The sequence below is a fragment of the Conger conger genome, chromosome 3 (assembly GCF_963514075.1).
Source record: "Conger conger chromosome 3, fConCon1.1, whole genome shotgun sequence".
Classification (NCBI taxonomy): Eukaryota; Metazoa; Chordata; class Actinopteri; order Anguilliformes; family Congridae; genus Conger; species Conger conger.
Window position 1 is genome coordinate 34,706,632 of NC_083762.1, and position 7,887 is coordinate 34,714,518.

Consider the following 7,887-nt stretch of genomic DNA (forward strand, 5'->3'; position numbering starts at 1 on the left):
GGATCATGAGAACCACGTCAGGCAAGTGCTACAGAGACTTCTAGAGAACAGATTGTTCATCAAGGCGGAGAAGTGCGTCTTCCACTCCGACACAGTTGAGTTCCTTGGATTCATCCTTGAGAGGGGACGGATCAGGGCGGATCCCAAGAAGATTCTGGCGGTCACCGACTGGCCCACACCCACCTCACGTAAGCAACTCCAGCGCTTCTTGGGATTCGCCAACTTCTACCGAAGGTTCATCTGATCCTATAGCCAAGTGGTCTCCCCTCTAACCAAGCTCACGTCCCCTGCGGTGCCGTTCCGGTGGAGCCCCGAAGCTGAGACGGCCTTCACCAAGGTCAAGAGACTGTTCTCTTCCGCTCCCATCCTGGTTCACCCCGACCCCACCCGCCAGTTTGTGGTTGAGACGGATGCTTCCGACTCGGGGGTGGGAGCTGTGCTCTCTCAGGTGGCGGCCGCGGACAACCGACTACACCCCTGCGCTTTCTTCTCCAAGAAGCTGTCCCCGGCCGAGAGGAATTATGATGTCGGAAATCGCGAACTGTTGGCAGTCAAACTGGCGTTGGAGGAGTGGAGACATTGGCTGGAGGGGTCCGAGAAGCCGTTCATCGTTTGGACCGACCACAAGAACCTGGCATACCTCCAGACGGCCAAGAGGCTGAACTCCCGACAGGCCAGATGGGCACTATTCTTCGGGAGGTTCAACTTCTCACTCACCTACCGCCCGGGTTCTAAGAACGTTAAGCCTGACGCCCTTTCTCGCCAATTTAACACCTGTCCTGAGCGTGAGGTTCCTGAGAACATCCTTCCGGCCTCCTGCACCGTGGGGTCCGTCACCTGGAAGATCGAGTCGGTGATCCAGAGGGCTCTACGGGAGGAACCCGATCCTAGGCCCAACCCCGGATTACGCCTATACGTTCCCGCAGCCGCTCGGACACAGGTGCTGCAATGGGCCCATTCATCCCTCCTTTCCTGCCACCCCGGCTTTACCCGCACCTTGGCGGTGCTGAAGCGGAGATTCTAGTGGAGCTCCATGATCCCTGACACCAGGCGCTTCATCAAGGCATGTACCACCTGTGCCAGAAGCAAGGCCTCCCACCAAGCCCCGGCTGGTCTACTCCAACCTCTGCCTGTGCCCAGCCGATCCTGGAGCCACATCGGCGTGGACTTCGTTACCGGACTTCCCCCTTCCGAAGGTAACACCACCATCCTCACTGTGGTGGACCGATTCAGTAAGGCGGCCCACTTCATCCCCCTGCCAGGGTTACCCACTGCCCAAGAGACTGCGGATGTACTTATCAAGGAAGTGTTCCGCATCCATGGAATCCCCTCAGACATTGTTTCTGACCGGGGCCCACAATTCATTTCTCAAGTGTGGAAAGCTTTCTGCCTGGCCCTCGGTGCCACAGCCAGCCTCTCATCCGGCTAGCACCCTCAATCCAATGGGCAGACCGAGAGGGCCAACCAGGATTTGGGAGCCGTGCTACGTTGTGTCTCTGCCCAGAATCCGGCTTCATGGAGCAAGATGCTCACCTGGGTTGAGTATGCACACAACACCCTTCCATGCGCCGCCACCGGAAAGTCTCCATTCGAGATCTCTCTAGGCTACCAACCTCCATTGTTTCCCGACCAAGAAGCTGAGATCGCTGTTCCCTCCCTCGCCACCCACATGAAACGATGTGCCAAGATTTGGAGGGACGCCAAGGCCGCGCTCTTATGCACGGCAGATCGTAATCGGCGTTTTGCTGATCGCCACCGCACTCCAGCTCCGGCCTACAAACCAGGTGACTCCGTCTGGCTGTCCACTAAGGACATTCCCCTCCAAGCCACTTCCCACAAACTGCAACCCTGCTTTATTGGTCCCTTTAAGATCCACAGAATCATCAATCCTTCCTCTGTAAAATTGTCACTCCCTGCTTCCCTTAAGATTCACCCCACATTCCATGTCTCCTGTATTAAGCCTGTATCCTCTCACCCCATATGTCCCCCAGATCCCCCACCACCTCCCCCCCGCATTATTGACAACCACCCTGCATTTACTGTTAAAAAACTCTTGAACATTCGTAAGAGGGGCCGTGGGGTTCAATACTTGGTTGACTGGGAGGGCTATGGCCCTGAGGAGTGTTCCTGGGTCGCTCCCAGTCTCATTCTGGACAAATCGCTCATCAGAGACTTCCATCGTGACCACCCTGATAAATTCCAAGGACCGCCAGGAGTCGGTCGTTAAGGGGGGGGGCCTGTCACGTTTCAGGTCTGTCTTGCCATGTTTTATGTTTATTCATGTTATCTTTGTCACGTAGTGTCTTATCATGTATTATGTTAGTCTAGGTTCGTCATGTTGTTTAGTTATGTTTCGTTACGATTCATTTTCTTGTCATGTCTAGTTATGTTTCGTACGATTATATTACCTTGTTATGTTGAGTGGTTATCATCTTAGTTTCGCTTTGTGTTATGTTTATTGTTACGTTAACTGGTCGTTGTTTATGCATACACTTTTACATGTCTTTCCGCAAACCTTGCGTTCCGCCTTTTCTCTCTCTCTCTTTCTGTCATTCACTCCCTAATTGTTTCCATTTGTCTATTTACTAAAACTACTAATGCTAGATCAGGATTGGGTAGAAACTAACAAACTAATCATGTGTTCATGTTACCTTACGTTTCTCGTGCATGTCATTTACTAATTTACTAATGCTAGGGCAGGATAGGTTTATTACTAACGATTACTAATCACCTTGTTAAACTTGTCATCCATCGCACCTGTTTTCCATTTTCTTGCTACGCTCTAACTAATTGTCTACACCTGTCTACACCTGCATTTATAGCCCAGTCGCGCAACTGTTCTTCGCGAAATTGTCTGCCTCTGTTTACCACCCAACTCTTGAGCATTTACTGTTTTGATTACACGTTACGATCCAAGCCTGTTACCGACCATTGATTATTGATTTGTGTTTTGTGACCATCGTTTGTTTTTTTTGACCACGTCCTCGCCTACCGTTTTTGTACTTTTGCTTCGCTGATTGTTTCATGGTTTCGACTCCCGCTTCGCCCACGACTACGCCTCTGCCTGCCGTCCGTCTGTTCATCTGCCCCGCTGACAGCTCTCCTGCTACCGGACCTCCCTGCACGTCTACCGACTACGAGTTTGCCTCTTCCCTCGGCACCGTGCTTTTTGTTTGTTTACTATTTGTTTGGCTGGATCTACGTGTATGGACTTTGCTTGTTTTGACTACGCTCCTGGGATTCGTCCCGAATAAAGCCCTGAGGGGTCTTTATATTACTATTGTTTCTGAGTCATGCATTTTGGGTCCAACCCCCACGCACCCGTCTCAGATGACCCCAAAGAAAGATGAAACCGGAGTTTCCACTGCAGTGTCCTTGCGTTCTGTTTAGGTTCTCTTCGGCTTCTTTGGTGGCGATAACAACGTTTAATATAAAGTGCAACGGAGCGAATATGGAAGCCGGTAATAAGGCTACGGGAATTCAATGCGTTTGCAGCATTTAGAAAAGACAGTTAACCTGCACGCACACCATTTTCTTCACTTAACTATTCAATACAACACTTTTTAAATAGTTTCTCGATCGTTCTGCTCAACTCTGTATTCACGTTTTTTCACCAACAAGCAACAATCTGATTCAACCGGCTCAAACTGGTTCATGCATGTCTAGCTAGAAAACGTACTTCCTGCTTTCTAAAAATAAAAGTCCTTCATTTTCTATGAAGGTAAAAACATCTGAAATCAATGAGTAGCTCAGCTATACTGCAACTGGCATAATATGAAATTAAATCACCCATAAACCACATGAAAATATATTAAATAAAGATCATGGTTAATCTTGTTTAACCATTCATTCTGTAAACCCAAATACTTCACTGGGTTACAAGGGCCTGTGCTGCCCTGAAGCCTCCGGCTCCTATGGGTCCCATGGGTCCCATGAGACCCCCCCCCCAGACCCTGTACATGTACAACTGTAACTGTACATCGCTCTGGATAAGAGCGTCTGACAAATGCCAATAATGCTCTGTTCTAGCCTGTGTTCTGTTTTTTGTTCTGTTCTAGATTTCAGTTTTATGACTCCTGCCTGGCCTTTTTTTGACTGTCTCTTCGTATCATGTTCCTGTTTCTTGGATTATGCTCCGATGTACTCCCATGAAACCTCCGGCTCCCCTTAGACCCCGTGCCCACCTATGCAACTAACTCCTGGTGGCGCTATGCTAAGTGGACTGCAACACACACTCTAACCATTCCTGTTATGTTTGCGCGCACATGCCTCCTGCTCCATTGATTTTGTCAGACTAATTGACTGATCTCTCTGTTCCATTGAATTTGTCAAACTCCCCAATACTCGATAGCATTTGTTCTTTACTGGAGAGGGCATTCCAGTAGTGTTTAAACATAACCTCAAGTTTGGAATCTGTTCTAGGTAATGGCACAAATAAGTTAGGAGATAACTAACCCCCCCTTTAAAACAACCCCCCTTCAAAGAATGTTTTGACTGTCTGTGTAGCACTTGTTGCCGAAACATTACCAAGGTTGTTGATGTGTGTAGAAAGGAGATGTCATATGCAATCTCATTACTGTGGAATAAAAAACAGACTGCACTTTGTTCTGGTTTAGCATCCTCTTCTTGCATTGGGACCCAGGTGTTATCTGATTTGTATTGGCTTGTGGGCACTCTTTATTCAGCCCTCCCCACTGAGTTTGTGCCCTCATTGCTTTATATGATTCCACATTTGTAATTCATGGTTTGTCCTCACTTAGTCATACCACACAAAGCATTTATAATAATCATTTACAATATTATTGATAGCAGTGATTTTTATGTATGTTAAAATATTCATTAATGATGTCACTGTCAGGTTCTGTGTTTTTCTGTATCTGTTTTTGTCTAAGTTCTTCGCGTTTTCATTCCCTCTGTGACCACCGTAGTGGTGACACTGTCTGTCTTCCCATGCATTCCCACTCATTCATCTCACCTGTTCTTCATTTAGTGTCTCCGCCTCCCATTCCTTATATGGATTTCCTTCCTGTCTTTCTCGCTTGCCTCTCACCTGTTTCTCGTTGTCTGTTCAGTTTTGTATTTATACCTGTCTTTTTCAGCTTCCCATTGCTCGGTTGTCTTCTCCAGTTTCCTTAGTCTGCCCTTGTATTCCATTTTACTGTTCTTTTTTTTTTGGCTCCCTGATTTTTGGGATCTTTTGGTTTTTGTTTTTCTGCCAGGGTTTCCTATGCTTTTCGTCACCCGAGTCTGCGATTAGTTGCCCCGGCCCGAGTTCTTGAGTCTACATCCGTAATCAGTACATTGTTAGTTGCATAATCACCTAATTGATTTGTAGAACCTGCACAGCTAGACCAATGAGGGAATAGCTGGAGGTGAAGGGACGACGTGTTCTTTCCTGGCTGTTGAATGAAAGATTTTAATTATCAAACTCCGCACACGAACAGAGCACAATTATGTTTAGGAATATACTGGGTCTGTTGCCACGGGTCGGATATGGATTGACCGGCCCCATATCCCGCTTACAACTGGCCTGAAACAGATCAGTAATATTCCTAATATTCTCCGTTCGTAAACGGGGCCGTTTTGAAAGCTTAGTGGTTACTCTCGTTCCACTCGTTGATCTGACTCCATTTAAGATATATAATTTAGAAATTTAGGTTTGGAATTTACGCGAACCTCAGGAGTGATTACACTCGACTCGTACCTGTGCCACTATTACTCAATATATGTTCTCGCGATTTAACATTATTGCTGAATATTTCAGTTCGGTGTAGAACTCAGAGGCTGAGGGTCCAGTCAACACAATACATGCAACACTGTCATGATAGTTGCGAGCCCAGGTCGGCGCAGCATTAACTGGGCTCCTTAGAGCTAATTCGACAGGAACCGGCGCATTAACGCCCATGGGTTCCCTTCGCGTCCAATCACAAGAGCCATGCCTAACCGACCCTTTACGTTGGCAGAAACTTGCTGGCCTCACAGCTTAGAACTATCACATGGGTACCAAGCTCTCAGTTCGGTGTAGAACTCAGAGGCTGAGTGTCCAGTCAACACAATACATGCAACACAGTCATGATAGTTGTGAGCCCAGGTCGGCGTAGCATTAACTGGGCTCCTTAGAGATAGTTCGACAGGAACCGGCGCATTAACGCCCATGGGTTCCCTTCACGTCAAACCACAAGAGCCTTGCATAGCCGACCCTTTACTTTGGCAGACACTTGCTGGCCTCACAGCTTAGAACTATCACCTGTACCACGGGACTGCCGATCGGTCAGTCCTTGGTCCCCATTGTCCCCCTCAATATTCAGTTGTAATTTAGGCTGAAAAGGTACAAGATGAATTAGAGTCATGGAGATCACGCAAGTTACAAACAAAATAATTTATTTCCAGACGGGTAGGCAGTTAGCGTAGAATAAAACAGTCAATTACAGTCAATAGACAAATTAAAGATAAATAGAATAGAGTGAAATCTTACCCAGCCTGCTTTCGCTACACACATATACAAAGTATGCACAGTGTGGGAAATCGAGTGCGATCTTCCCGATACTTACATACACGCATACCTACATAAAACATGTTGTGTGGGAAGTCGAATACGATCTTCCCCTGCTACACATACAGACATACATACATACACAAGACATGTTGTGTGGGAAGTCGAATACGATCTTCCCAGATTGGTCTGTCTCCCTTGCTTTTATGCCAAATCACACATTTGAAACCAGGCGGCAGTGCCATAAATCAACCTGGAGGGGTGGTCAAATCTGGAATTTAGACCCCCACCGTTGGGGGTTGTTGAGTACGGAAAATGAGATGATTACCAGGAGAGGACGTGTAGGTTTTCCCTTGAGTTATTGAAACTATGGTTTATTAAAATCCATTTGGTATGAAATGTATCTCATCTGATTCCTTGACTTTACTGGATCACATCCATACCAAACAGATTATCCTAATGTTTTGTTATGGTGCAGTTATCATGAAACCTCCCTCCTGTGTATCAATTTTACATGTAATTCCTGTTATTACTACAATGGGCATATTGCAATACAACAAGGATCACATGGGCAATGTTTACAATATTGTACCGGGTCTATTGACCATCTAAACAACAGTTTTGAGGTTTTCATTCAAGAGAGTAGTCCCTGGGGTAATGACCGCAGTGCCCAAAGGAGGGCACTGTGGTACTGCCCGGAGTCTTTCCCCCTGGAAGTGACCAGGTGTGGGGTCATAAGATGTTAGGCACATTCTTTTCCCGGGAGTTTTAATGGCCCACATGGCCTAATTGCCCGGGAACCGCTCATCCACCCACCATATATCTCTCCTTTATCATCTTGGCGTCACTGGTCTGGAACTCCTCAAAAGGTACTACAAACAGTATTGTCCTTTGTCCCTTTTGACACACACCAGAACCCCCACCTCACAAATGGCCGAGTCAACCCCCAGCTCACAGGCTCTTCACAGATGGCAGCCCTTCCTGACCTTAACCACTATGCTACAGGCCGCCCCATCATATCTATGAATGCTGTAGTTGGGAGTTTTCATGATAACTGCATTATGCTGTAAATATGTCTTTGTGCCTCTCATGGTAATATACCTTTTGGATAAACCTGATTTTGGTGAATGAAAGGAAAGGAGACATCCCAGACTGTTTGGTTTCTTCTCCTTCTCTCCGAAATCCAGGCCTTAGTTCTAAAAAGTGAGTCACCCATCTATAATTTACAGCCAGGCCCACCCGGCAGGGGGCTAAAACACCTGGCTTCTACAGAGACAGCTTTTGCCCAGTTTCCCCTCGGCTCCTGAATGGTTGTGATATCAAAGGTAGACTGTTACAAAAACTAGACCATTACACCAGTCGCACTGAACCAATCAGAATAACACCAAACATCA